Source organism: Toxorhynchites rutilus, chromosome 3, assembly GCF_029784135.1.
Source record: "Toxorhynchites rutilus septentrionalis strain SRP chromosome 3, ASM2978413v1, whole genome shotgun sequence".
Lineage (NCBI taxonomy): Eukaryota > Metazoa > Arthropoda > Insecta > Diptera > Culicidae > Toxorhynchites > Toxorhynchites rutilus.
Genome location: NC_073746.1, coordinates 167,785,178 through 167,800,216, shown reverse-complemented (window position 1 = coordinate 167,800,216; position 15,039 = coordinate 167,785,178). Strand labels below are relative to the sequence as shown.

The following is a 15,039-nucleotide window of genomic DNA, read 5'->3' as shown; positions in this document are numbered from 1 at the left end:
ATGTAACGCCGATTTCTAATCGAAGTCCATTCGTCGAAGGTTAGGCTTAATTTTCCCCCGTCCTTTTTGATATTTTCAAACTCTTTCCGATACTCGATGACGACTGTTTCGAAAAATGTCTTGACTCGTTGGCGAATTCCATTGCTGGTTCGAGGAATGTCCGAAAACCCACGAGCTACCAGCCCTTGCCTGATGTCTTCCGAATTGCAAATAGTGCTGAACGGTATTCCATCTTTAGCTGCCAATCTAGCTAGAACAGCATCCAAAGGGCTTGACTTGAAGAAATATCGGATGATACTCCTCTTCTTGGCTTCGGGTCCGGATGTTGATGGAACTTCTTTAGACGGTTCCGGAATGGCAGATGCAGGTCGTTTGTCCAGTAGTATTCCATGTTTCAATCGGAGATGAGCTTTACATCCACTTGTGCTTGAGCCTTCACACTTGATGATTTTATCACACTTGACACATTTTGCAATCCCTCTGTTCTGTTTACCTCGTAAAAAGTACTTCCATACTGAGGTTTCCGACAATCCTGCCTTCACTTTTCCTTCAAAATCCATTTTATCTAACAAAACTTGTTTCGTTCTAACCAAAATCTCGTGCGTGTTAAAAAAAAACAAATGAATGAATTCACAACAATCGATGTTTTTTCGGTATGAAAGCGGTGAGACAGGCACAATGTTGATTCATCATCTCTTTCATTCGTATGCTGCTGGTGATATGTCACGTCAAGCACTCATTCATGTATACAGCGAATGGAAACGATGGAAACGAGAAAGACAGAGAAAGACTTTTGTGCCTCTAGCCATGTTTACATGTAAGTGTCGATATCTTCTCCCGTATGGGTATCGACACTGACGCAGCCGTTGTGTTTTCCCGATCTTATTTAGATTCTCGAGTAAAATTTTAAAGCGGCATAAAGGCAAATATTATTTATGGTGAAAAAATAAAAATTACCGAAATAACCGGTTGTTGATTGTAAAATTACCGGTAATTCGGTAATGAAAAATGGTCCGGTATTACCGGTAAAACCGGTAACGGTAAAACCGGTTAACAATCCCTACTTGCGGCCGACACATTTCGAGACAGAATGTGAATGAAGTCCGTCAAACCTAAGGAATGCAAAAGAACTGATAGAAGTGGGTTATGAGGCCCGACTAACGAAATAGAATTCACTGCGGCGGGTAGCTAATAATTGTGGGAAACTACCCACCTATAAAATGGGTTCCTTTCTTGCCTTTGTTCTACAACAAGTTTCGTCTGATGGTTCTGTCGTTGTCTAACCATTGGAGGCAGCAATGGATTATGATGTCGGTATAATTAAACCAGAATCCATTACACGCGAGCACAGCTGCGTGGGAGAAGTTCCAGTGTGGTCGTCACGCAATTCCAGACTATGGACCCCGGGTACGGGAGCAAGAAAAGTAGGCCGTGAAATGATCGCTTTTTTATCTAGCTACTAGCCCAGTGTGGTTCATTAATTCGGGTTGTTTTATTTTGTAATTCTAATTTGTCGTGGCTGCCAGACTGGAACCTTCCGAGAGCAGAAGCTTGTTTTCATCTAATTTGAAACCTGATTGATGCTTTCCACCACCTTGAGTGAACTGTTGCATTGTGTGCCCGTAATTGAATGCAAATACAGATGCCTTGTATGAACATAGCGCAGCGGTGTAGGTTCAGATTTAGCATGATGACGAGATGATAATAACGCTATTGTGTATCCTCGGGTCTCAGTGGTGGAATAAAAACAAACTCCCGTTGAACAAGTTGTGCCAAACGGCGTTGTCATAAAAATAAAAAAAAAACTCGTTTTTCGCTTTTGTGCACTACTTCTCTATACGGCAAAAACAACATTCCAGCGAGCACAGGTTGTGTCAACGACTGGCTTCAGTACGAGAGGAGGGAGCACAGCACGGCGCTGAAAAAAAAACAGCTCGAGAATCTCCATGTTTTTGGCAGTATCTTCCTACGTAATAAGTTATCGATGTTGTTGTGTATAATCGTTCATATGCACGCCATGTTGACGACGACGCGACCCTGAATCGGCAGATGCATTTCCTTGCAGGTTTCCGTGCAAAAATATAACCTTGACATTCAAACAACCGCTGGACGCTGGAGTGACGCAAAATAAAAGTTTGTGTATATTTACTTGTAGCAGTTCACGCTGTACAGCAATGAATATATAACGGGTGATGGTTGTGACACACGTGTCCCAAATCGATACCACTTGAGTACTGGCTGTTTTACATCAATTTCGTTTCCGAAAGTTGTCGTCGTCTAGAAATGATAGCGTGAGTCCTCGAGCTATTGTCGATAATTGAACTCAAACTTCTAGCTCTAGTGATTACTGGACTAATGGTAAACATTTTTCAACAGCATTCATCTAAGTCGGTAATTGCAGTCAGTAACGATGTAATAGTGCTACTTCATTGTTAAACTATTAGCTGTCAATTGCAGAATTATGGCTCCCGTGTCCGGGTGTTTCGCTATGTCAGTATAAATTACACAAATTGTGGTGGAAGTTTCAGACTCTAGCTTGGTTGAAGTGATTTTTTCGTTAGAGTTGAACTTACATCTCGTACGTCTTTGACATTGCTACTCGAAGTACAATCAATGCGTGGTACTCAACATTGGAATCTGATGAAATACGCGTTCAAATAATAATTAAGCAGGTTGTAAATATTACGTTAGGAAAGGTCAACTACTTAATTAAACGTTCCAGAAAGAATTAAAAAATGAATCTCAAAATTTAGTGGTGAGGAGTAACACATGTAAATAGATGGAATGAATCTAGTCTGAAATCTGTATTAGGGAAACTAGTTTACTAGGAAACTAGTTGAAACTAGTTTACGGGTCATTAATTAGAAAGCATATATCTCTTGGACATTTTATCTTTCGAATGAAGTGATTATCATTCCACTCCGGCCACTGGACAAAGAGTTATTAATGTTCACAACCTTGTACTCCAAGCGTCATGCTCACGTTTTCGAAACCTTGAACATACACCCCGGTACAAAAAAAAACCTAATCCTGCGTCAAAACGAAAAGGTTAATTTTATCCTGGTTTCTTACGGTTCCGGGAGTAACAAAATAAACGAAAAAAGGAAAAAAATTAACTGCGACAAATATCTTTTGCAATGATCTGCCTTCAGCTGTCCATTGTTCTGATAATTTCTTCTGCTGCTATTCCAACCTAAAACTCTTGTCGCTTTTCAAATGAGCTTCATATTTAAGTAAGATTCCTCGTAGATATTAGTGAGAATGATCAAATAAAAATCTTCCAGCTCTTCTTATATAGCATCGTGAACTCAGGTTTTTCAGCCTGGAACAAACGATTCAATCTGTTGATCTGGGGTAAAACATACGTCACACCGTCCGAAGCGAATCCTTTCAGATGATCCTTGTAAGCAATTTCGTCATTATGAAACTGATCAATCATTACATTGTCGTTCGAAGGTGAATCATTCCCACGGAAGCCAGGAGGAACCTGATTTTGCTTGTCCGCTGCACTCGATTTTTAGGCATGCTAACAGGGGGTATAACCGGAGGGGCTTGTCCTTGAACTTTGGGAGTGGTCACATTTTTTGCGATGGGGATTCCCTTGAAAAATGAACGGTATGCCCCCGTTAGCTGCGTCCACTTCCATTTCGTCAACGGGCAACGTGGCGGAGGCATTTTGTGTGTTGATTGGTGGTTGTTGTTGGGTCAGTGGAAAAGCGCCCTTTAAAATAGCCGCAGAAGTACGTTTTGAGCGTTCCTTCAAAGAGCGCTTCTGTTTCTCCCAGCGACTCTTGTATGTCTTCTTGGCATACTTTACCTAGTTGGCGACTGTCCAAAATTTAAACGCTCACCGAAGGGAGTCTTTTGAATTTACCAACTCCTTCTTTTATTATTTCGCACGTCAGACCCGTTTCAGTTACCACCCCCGAGATTCCTACGTCATGGGAGGGCACGTAGACACGATACTCTAGGGAGAATCTCTCGTCGATTACAATTGCACTTGCGTGTTTCCGATCACTCACGACAACACGCAGTTTGTTTGAGATTTCGACCACGGAGGAATAATATCTTGCCAGATCTTTCGAAACCTGATTGAAATTGATAGATTTTCCTTTTGGTTTGGGCCGGAAAAAAAAACCCATGGACCAGCTCCAGGTGCATCGTCTGGATAGACCTGGGAGGTAAGTTCGGAAGTTGAGCGGAAGCGGGAGCGGGAGATTGAGGGGGCGAAGAGGAAAAGTTTGCCAATTTTCTTGAGGGGGGCTTGTTGAGGTTGATTAACTCTTTCTCAGAAGAGACATCTTCTGATGAGGGAACGCGTTTAAGCGACTTCCCAGCCCCCGTTGTAGCTAGTGAGGAGGAAAGAGTAGTTTCAATCTCCATTTCAACATGACCTTCTTCTGCCATTACGGCAGATAAAAAATAATATAATTTTGAATTCCTCTGTATTCCTAAACCTAATATATATTATACCTAAATCGCACACCAATGCGAATGAAATGAAACGGTGTCCCAATCGAACCGCTCAGTACAGCGGTATATCACACCACAACACGATGATGGAATCGATAACGATGATAATGCACACACAACGTTGATACGGCACACGCACCGCGCCCGCGGTGGAGGACTTTTTCCTCACGCTGGTTGTGATTGCTGCTCTCCTCACTCGCTCAATACAGAGAACCCCATTAGGGCGAAATAACTTCGCCAGCCACGAACTGCTAACGGTATAATCTCCACTATATAATAGACGCGAATAATTTTGCGACCGATGTCTTCGGACTGCGCGAGCTGAATGTGAGTATACGGAAATTGTTGGAGAAAATGATCTTGTTTCGTCTTGATCGATGGGTTGAGACAAATGGTCTACTCTGTATCTGAGAGTACTCAATATGGGATCCGCAGGGAATTTATTATCTTTTCGGTTCTTCATCCGGTGTAAGGTATGCCGTTAATGATCGGAAAATTTGAGCAGCTGATCGAGCTAAACCTTTACTCTGGATTCATGAGTTCATATCATGAATTCATCTCCATGCCGGTTGTTCCTTCTTCATATATATCTAACCGTGTGCGTTGTCCTGACTATATCAATTCCTCTGTGCATTTTGATCTGTCCATGCAACAGAAAGTCTATGGAATTCCTGATTATCATCGACCGGAGATCGTTCCTACGATTTTCAATGCAAAGTATGTGTTGGATACAAGTTATGAAAGCTGTTATTACATTTCGATCAAGCCCCCGATGTAACACAATTTTGCGGCATGGGCCCAAATTCATACATTTGATCAAACCCACCAATACAAGAAATTTGAAAATACTATACAAAGAAAGGAAAGGATAAGAGAAACAATATAGGGCTATTGAAAAGGGATTGAAACCTTTGAAAAATAGAGATTAGAAGAAAGATCAAGAACAGTTGGATAGCAGTTCTGAAAGGAAACCCAAGAAAGAAGATTGAGAATTTAAAATATTATTATATTATACCAAATTGTTGTAAATAAATTGTGAAATTGTAGACATTGTGAGATAGTAGTGAGAATAAATTAAATTGTGTAATTGGATTTTCAATTAACCGAGTGTTGCACAAAATTGATTTCCAAACCCGAGAGAAGCAACCAAGGAAAGAACCACCCGGAGGGCAAGGGCCCATATTCCAAGTAAACAGTATGAGTGATAATATGTACTTTACCAATGTGTCCCCTATGAACGAGTCCACAGTATTTTGAGTGTTGAACACAATTTTCAGCACCTCCCACTGTCTTCATTTTCCTTGCTCAGCGTACTTTGTTGAATTGGCAGCAATACACTGGGCGCTGGACAGCGTCGCCACACGACCAATTGAACTCTATTACATTGGACCTGATTCTGGAATACACTTCACGGTGGAAACGAAATGAACGGCACGCCATTGAACTACGTTTTACGAGTTAGTGAAGTGTCGAAGATAATGATGAGTTTTCAGGCAGAATGAGCACTTTTCAAATAAAAAGAATCATTAATGAAAATTAACTTCTTCGTATCAAACTGGTATTCAATGTGAGTGGAAAACTTGTTTTCTTCATGTGATATAATAATCTCATACAAAAATTTCATCTGAAGATAATTTGATATTATAATGATAAATTTAGTGGGAAACTAATCTCGCATCCAGATGTCGACACCGTACCGTTGTCATTGCGAATACGTTTCATTCCGTTTCCACCGTGAAGTGTATTCGTAGTGTATTCGAGAATCAGGCCCATTGTAATGGATAGTCTTAGCACTGACGAATCTATCCGTTCAATGAGGTCGGAGAAGCACTCGTCGTATTTTCATGAGAAGATACGAGTAACCGTGGTCAATTGGATTCGACCTTAAAGAAGCCTCCCAAAAGCATCGTCGTGGATTTTTATCGAACTGCGTTTTCAACACACGAATCCCATTTTCGGAGCGTCGATCGTATCGAAAGCCCGAAGAGAGAATGTCAATGAACGCCGAAACAACACCAAAATGGAAGAAAACGAGGTTTACCTAATAAGGCGCAAAATGTTAATTTGGTACGAAATTTGCATTTCGGCACTATGAATAATTAACTATGGAATCATTGTTGAATTAATGTGAACATCTCTGTTTGTATAGTTTAGTGTTAACGGATTACGGAGCTGTTTTTGTTTGCGATTATGCTTTTTGCTCCCGTTATCATGTTCAATTTGATTTAAGCTATAATTGTGTGAACGTTTTATAAAATTGCAAAAAAATAGCTTTTGAACTTGTTTTTTAACAATATATCTCGTTAAAGGTATACGTCAGTATGCTACATGCTACAATAAATTTAAACGAGGTGGGCCGAGCTTCATATGGCTTCTTTTATCTCAATTTTATCGAGATAAACATTTAGCACCATCGGGTCGTAAAATATGCAATGAATTCGTTTAAAGTAAGACTTTCCGTGCGTTACGGCGGCTTTGGTCGACCGGCAGCAACAAGAAGAAGCCTTTCCAACGTGACGTTGCGCCTGGTACCACTTTTTGTACGCCCACGTTCGTATTTCCCTTCACCCCAGAGACACAGCGAAAATTAGCCACCGACGAACAAAAGTAGCACTGATTGCCGCTTAGTGACTTAGCGTTGAACTTGACCACAACATTTTATCGCCCAGCGGTAGATCGGGTTACGCCATTGCCGTTTCGAATGACCACACGACGTCCGGTCGGTGTCCGTTGAGAACATTCCGCTTGTCAGCGGGATTCCGTCGTGTACCGTGATGACGTTTCTTATGAACATTGCTTGTCACGTGTTTTTAAAGTATCATCGTTCTGTCGTTCATTAGCGAACACTCGATGAATGCAGATTAATTGCGTCAAATGCTTTTCTTTTAAATGACTGATTTCCGAGATTGTTTCGAACGCTTCCTTACAAATTACATCCATTAGAAAACGAAACATGTTCACACACTAAAAGCAGCGTGGTAAAATATTTCAATCACACGAATAGCACTGTAAACGTAACACAGAAAACCGGTCGTCCTTGACCAATTATCGAGTTTACGACAACGCGTAGAGCTTCCTCAGACACGGCGTTGGCCTATTGCTCCACTGGCGTCTGCTGATGTTGTGTGGTGAGTAGGTGCAATGCATTTGATGAACTAATGGCCCCACCATGGAATAATTACCTGTAGGGTCAAACTAATTTGTAATAGAAATTGAGATCAACCGCTGCAACGCTTTCCATGATTCCTTTGGGTTAAGTCGTAGCTGCTCGTTGAGAGAGTTTCCAACGAACGGTTGTTATTATTGAAAATTTGAAATGTGCATAATAAGTGTGCGTCTGCAAGAGTTGCACCAAAGCGTGACTTTTAAAAAATCGATTCCAATCGTTGCCGCTGGTGGTGATAATTGCGGCACAGAAATGCAAATTTCATGGAATAGAAAATTTGTTCGTTTCGCAGAAAAAAAATACGTTTTGCGGACTTGCATGTGGGAGGAAAAATGCGATGCTTGACACGTTCGCGTAACGAGGCGTTCCTGTCTCTAGTCGATAGGTTCTTTCGACCCCGCTTGGAATACTAATCGTTTCTCTTCGTAGGCGGCATGTCGCCTAATCGATAGTAGAGTGTGTGTGTCTCCCCAAAGGATTGCGGATCAAAGGCGTAGTTCCAAATTTGACTCCTTCCAAAACACTTGACTTTGGTCTGTCTGTGTGGAGTGTTGAAGCGTCTCTCCACGTTCCCACTTGGCTAGCCAAGTAGAATGATGTGACAGCAAACATTCGTTGAATGTAGGCAGCTAGAGGTATCGATGGGGAGTCGCTCCTCTGTATACCCTTAGCTTCGTTTGTTTGATTAAAATTGGTGGAGGAAATTGGTACCATAAAATGAGCTCGTGAGTTGAATCCGTATATGTATCAATAAAGGGCAACGAATCATCGGTTTCAGACAATCTATATCAGAAACGATGCCGCTTCCGATCTATTGCTGTGCTGTATTCGGTAACAACATGGAGTGCAATTACATTATCATGGCGCGCGCTTTTTTGTGGTTATGTCTATTGTGGTTTTATAATGATACAGTCATTAATACAATCAAACGCGTTAAGCGCAGAAATCGATACGTAAACAATCGAAATGATGGTCGCGACATTCGATCGTGTCAAGATTTGTTGAATGGAAATTAATGGAAAAAGATCGTTGGAACGATCCTCGATCGAAGATAATCTGATGTTCCATGGATATCCTGCTTCATGGACAGATCAAAATGCACAGAGGAATTGATGTAGTCAGGAAAACAAACACGGTGGGGAATATACGAAGAAGGATCAACCTGCATGGAGATGAATTCATGATATGGACTCATGAACCCAGATTGAAAATTTAGCTCGATCAGCTGTTAAAAATTTCCGATCACCAATGGGTTCATAACCTTACCCCGGATGAGGAACCGAAGAGATAAAAAATTAAAGCGGGAGTACGCCTGCCAAAATCTCGAGACTCATGGTATGCGTTGAGGGCATACATCCCAACGCAATAAGGAGACAAAGATACTGAATTCGCTCGAGTTTAATGAGGTGTGTTTTGGCAGCTGATTGAAAACAGAAACTGCCGTACTCTATCACTGAGAGAATAGTTGTCCGATACAACATTATAAGATCTTCGGGGTGGGCTCCCCACCAGGTGCCGGTAATTGTACGGAGAAAGTTTATTCTGTGTTGACATTTTTTACTCAGATACCTAATATGGGCCCCCAAGTACATTTGGAGTCGAACCAGACACCAAGATACTTGAATGACATAGCATGAGTGATCGGTTTACCCAAAAGTTGAAGCTTTGGTTTTGCTGGTTTATGCTTCCTAGAAAAAATCACCATCTCTGTTTTCTCCGTGGAGAATTCGATCCCTAACCCAATGGCCCAGGTTGAAAAATTGTTCAATGTATCTTGTAAGGGTTCTTGCAGGTCGGATTCATTTGATCCTACGACAGACATCACTCCATCATCTGCAAGTTGTCTTAGGCTGCAATTTTGTGTAAGGCAATTGTCAATGTCGCTTAGGTAGAAGTTGTACAAAAGAGGGCTTAAACATGAGCCCTGGGGAGGCCCATGTAAGAGACCCGACTTACTGCCGAATCTCCGTGAGTAAAGTTCAAATGTTTCTCACAAAGCAAGTTATATAACATATTATTCAATAGAGGCGGCAGACCCCGAGAGTGTAATTTGTCTGACAAAACCTCTATTGAAACAGAATCAAAGGCCCCTTTTATGTCCAAGAATACTGAAGCCATTTGTTTTTTTTCGGCGTATGAGGCCATATGAGTATCTGAAGAAAGCAACGCAAGACAATCATTCGTCCCCTTAACAGTCCAATTGACACCAATATTTTTTTTGTTTGTTAAGTAATATATACTTAATAAAACTGTGATATCAGATTAATCATAGTAAATTATTTTCTCGATGAAAAAAAACGCGAAAATCACATACTTTTTACAATGTTTATAGTGTACTACTCCCTTAAACGAAATTAAGATTAGTTGTATATTTTTCGAAGAAAACATGAAAAAGTTGTTAGAAAAACTTTTTTCCTGTTGGAACTATTTATATTTTAATTTAGAATTTTGAAAAAAATACAGTTTTAATTTTTAAAATATTTTGTTTCAGCGAAATTTTTCTTACTTTTTGTATTTTTTATTGAAATCTAAACAATTTCCTACATTTCATCCTTCGACCATAATTTTGTAGGTATCATAGTTTTTGAATTATATTTGTTTGAAAAAAAAAAATATAAACAAAATTAGGTCTTTTTCAAAAAGTCTTAAATCTGTTTTGAAGATTTCAAACTCGCAAAGTTACTTAAAAGACCCATGTGTTTATACCCGCAACGTTTCACTGCTATCTGAGATAGTGCTGCCAACTCCTAAGACGATTTAGCCAGAAATTTGTCATTAGTGATATGCATTATCAAGCATTATCTAAACGAGCTAAATCCCACATTTTGATTGGCTCAATTGTGCTTCCTCAAATTATACATATCAAAAGAGGTAACTAGTGGAATACAATTTGAATACAGGTCGGACTCGATTCTATACAGACTCGAGTATATACTGACTCGAATATATACAATTTTAGATTCGACTATATACAGTCTTAATTTTTTTTGTTTATTTTTCAAATGGCGCTTATTTTGAGAAAAAAAATGTAATAAAGCCTGTCCACCTTAAATTTCGGAAACTTTTCTTTCAGTGTAGTTTATGAAATATTTCACTAATCAATGAAACATTTTACTTACATGACAGCTGAAACCCTCCTCTTTATTTCGATGTGCAACATGTTTACATTCTTCTTCAGTTTGTTAAAATGGCGTCGAATCAAGTGGAAGTACGCAAACGCATTTTGCGCGAACGGCAGCAAAATCCAACACTGTCGGTACGCGATCTCGCCAAAAAGCTAAAACTGTCGAAAGTACCGTGTTTAGTGTGCGCAAATCGTTTGACCAGCGCTTAACTGTGGATCGGAAGGTTGGAAGCGGAACAAATCGAAAAGTATGCTCCCGACAGATGGACCGAAAGGTGGTTGCCATTATTGAGAAACATCCCAACCTTTCAGTTAGAAATGTGGCTCGAAGGTTGGAAAATCAAAATCATATGTGCAAAAAGTGAAGCAGAGGCATGGACTGAAGGCGTACAAAGTGAAAAAGGTGCTCAATCGTGCTAAGGTGCTCTACACCCAGTTTTTGCAAAAATGTTTATGCACCATAATGGACGATGAAATTTATGTTCTCGAAGACTTCAAACAGCTTCCGAGTCTCGCTTTTTATACTGCAATGCGAAGGAATGCCGTAGCCGAGTGTTTCCGGACCAATAAGCAGTCTAAATTCCCCAAAAAGTACTTGGTTTGGCAGGCCATATTCAGTTGTGGCCGAAAATCCAAATCATTCGTCTCTACCGGTACTATCAACAAAGATGTTTACGAGAAGGAATGTCTCCAGAAGCGGTTGCTACCATTCATATGAAGCCACGACTCTCCAGTGTTGTTTTGACCAGATTTGGCCTCTTGTCACTATGCAGAATCCATCCTGGAATCGTATAATACACATGAGGTCAAATATGCACCAAAAACAACAAATCCTCCTAACTGTCCTGAATTTCGTCTAGTGGAAAAGTACTGGGCTCTGATTAAGCGAAAACTATTCGAAATTAAGAAGAAAGCGAATGGCATTAATGATTTCAAGAGGAGATGGAAAAGCGCCGCTGCCAGCATATCTGAGGATACTGTACGAAACCTAATGGCAGGTGTTCCCAAGAAAGTTCGTGAATTTTATAGACAACGTAATTAACATCGAAGTAAGCTTTCCTTGTTTTAGATATGAGTCTATTTTACTGAAATGAACAATCGATTTTGTTGTATTACGTGAATTTTTGTTTTACTGGCATTATCTTGGTGTCCGAAAATTAACGTGGACAGGCTTCATTTCAAAGTTAAGGTGAAAATTAATTGGTTATTATAAGTACAGTAGAGTAAAAATCGTGATTTCGGAAGATTTTGAATGACGGCTCGCCAGGAATATATTGCAGCGATATTAAGATAGATAGAAGTTGGGTGTCAAAGAAAAAAATGTAGAGCAGTTAGTGAACTGTAATTTGATTGATAAAAAAATCATGTTTATTGTGCATTTTTGGGATAAAATTAGTAATAACACTTTAAAAATCACTAACCTCTAAGTTTTTCATTTCCAAAATGCTATTGAATTCCACTAATTTAGATGTTTAACAACTATATACTGTACTGAATTTTCTCATCTTTCAAATGGAAGCAACAAAATCCTCCTACGTAGCGCACTTTTTGAAGCAGAGTCAGTTTAAGCCTACAGAGCTCGAAACAAAAAAGAAGTACAACAACTCTGTCACTGTTGAAATCCGAACCCATGCGCAGAAAGATTATTTTTCGTAAAATGTGATCCTCTATCACTTTCTGAAAGATTTGGGATACATGTATTTTTTTTAATATGAGAAAGGTGTTTATGACTACAAGGGGATGAATCCAAAATTAAATTCTTCTTTTATCTTTAAATACAAATAAGGGGTCCAAAATGACTTATGTTTTCCATGGTCGTGAGTTTAAAATATATTTATTAAATTGACCGTTTTTCGAGACTAGAGACGAATAAACATTCATCAAACATTCACTCACCGCGAAGCGATGTTCTAATGGGGAAGTATGTGTAAATTTAGGAGTGTTTTTGGGCTTGTTGGAAGTTGGTGACCCTTCGATCGACCATTCGTGCATTGTTTTCGAGTTAAAAGTGGCGTCAAAGTACAACACATTGCAAGTCGGATGGGGAGAAGGAATTATCTAGTAAGGAGAGCTGTGTTCTTCGGTCGAAAATTGAAGGTGAAAATTCGTTCCACTGCGGTTGCATAGAGCAATTGCACGCCAAATCGGCCAAAAACCAGCACGTTTTGACCCGACCCTCTCCGATTTTTTTTTAGAAACTTGGTCCTTATGATGAAAGCTACCCAAAATCCCAATTTTCCTTCTAATATGGCCAATTTGAATTACGATAGATTTTTGAAGAGGGATTATTCCAAATCATTGATCTTTCTTTCAAAAAATCGTAACTCTAAATCCAGATGTTTGACTCAAATATTATGTTTGACAAAGTTGTTGGAACACCAATTAGCTATCAGGGAAAAATAACATTTGAAATGTATTGTTGAAAAATCTTGCTCAAAAATTGAATTTAATATTAGAAACTTTTATATCTCAAAACATCCGCCTTCAATATATTTTTTTGTGTATTTTGATCGGAAAGCAAACAAAGCTTGACGTATAGTGGTGCCGTGTCGGACTTAGCCTCCCCTTAGAGAGGAAGAGTGTCTATTCACCATAGAAATGTTTCTTGCCCCCCAAAACCTTCACATGCCAAATTTAGTTCCATTTTCTTGATTAGTTTTCGAGTTATGCAGAAACTTGTGTTTCATTTGTATGGCAGCCTCCTTTAGAGAGGGAGGAGGAGTGTCTACTCACCATAGACACGTTTATCGCCCCCTAAAACCTCTATATGCCAAGTTTGGTTCCGTTTTCTTGATTAGTTCTCGAGTAATATAGAAATTTGTGTTTCATTTGCATGGCAGCCCCCTCCCTCCCTTAGAGAGGGGGAGGAGTGTCTACTCACCATAGAAACAATTCTCGTACCCAAAAACCTTCACATCCCTAATTTGGCTCGATTTGCTTGATAAGTTCTCGAGTTATGCAGAAATTTGTGTTTCATTTGTATGGCAGCCCCCCCTTAGAGAGGAGGGAGTGGTCTCGAACTGTTATAAGAACCTTCCCCGACCCCAAAACCCCTACATACCAATTTTCATGTCGATCGGTTCAGTAGTTACCGAGTCCATAAGAATCATACAGACAGACAGAAATCCATTTCTATATACACTGAAGTCGCTTTTTACGCGGTTTTTTTATACGCGGTTTTATTTTACGCTGCTTTTTTAACGCGGTTTTTGGAATTTACGCGGTTTATTTTCCTGCGGATTTCGGAATTTACGCGTTTTTTTACGCGGATTTCGACATTTACGCGGTTTATTTTTACGCAGCACGTATCAACCGCGTACAAATTCAATGTGCTAATTGATGTGACTTTTCACGAAATAAGTTTGTATTGTATCACTGATTAGTAGCTGAGAAATAAAAGGAGATACAGATATCATGATTGCAATATACAAAAAAAAATCAGTTAATAAATTGTTAAAATATGAGTTGCATTTTTAATTATAAATTCACTGTTTGTTAGATTTTTATACGGATTTTAAAATTCACCCGGTTTATTTTTACGCGAATTTTGGAATTTACGCGGATTTTGGAATTTACGCGGTTTTTGTTTACGCGGCAAGTATCCCCCGCGTAAAAAGCGACTCCAGTGTATATAGATTTCAATGCTTTCTTGAAATTGTAGCCATTTAACAAAAAACTAATATAAATAATAAAAGCTACATTCGATTCTACATGCAAAACTGTACATAACGTTTTTCCTAGGACTAACCGTTCTCGAGATATAACAAAGCGATTCTTAAACAAAGAGCATAACTTGAACGTAATATTTCGACATTGACTGCTACGGTTGATATATAACTGAATTCAGAGCGTTGGCACTGAGGTGAGATGCTCTTCAGGTATGTGCTTCAACATATACCCACATAGAATAATCTTAAGGTTTGATAACAACTTCTTTGATCATGACATTTTCAATTCCCTCAACTTTTCGCTACGAGCGTCGCCTATAGACGACACCAGCGCGATATGCACACTGCCGTCGCGAAAGGGTTAACGGTTCTGTGATCAAGTAATCATGATCCTCCGCATGGATGTTGCAGCATTCTTGACGTCTTTGACTGTTGGACCGTACTGATTTACGCAAAATTTTGCAAATTCAAGATTTTAAGTGTAGACCAAGGCCCCGAGCGTCCAATTCTGGGTTACCGGGGTCTAATGCAATACCGTAGAGAATTATAATGCGGTAGATAGGGACCAAATGATATTCAATAACTTCTGCAATATCTCTTGGCGATTT

The 15,039-nt window shown here is 39.6% G+C and overlaps 1 protein-coding gene across 13 annotated transcripts in view; it reads left to right on the top strand.

The window, feature by feature from the left end:
- The window catches only part of LOC129772822 (kinesin-like protein KIF21B), a 142,939-nt gene that overhangs the window by 73,649 nt on the left and 54,251 nt on the right, over positions 1-15,039 (top strand). The window lies entirely within an intron of this gene.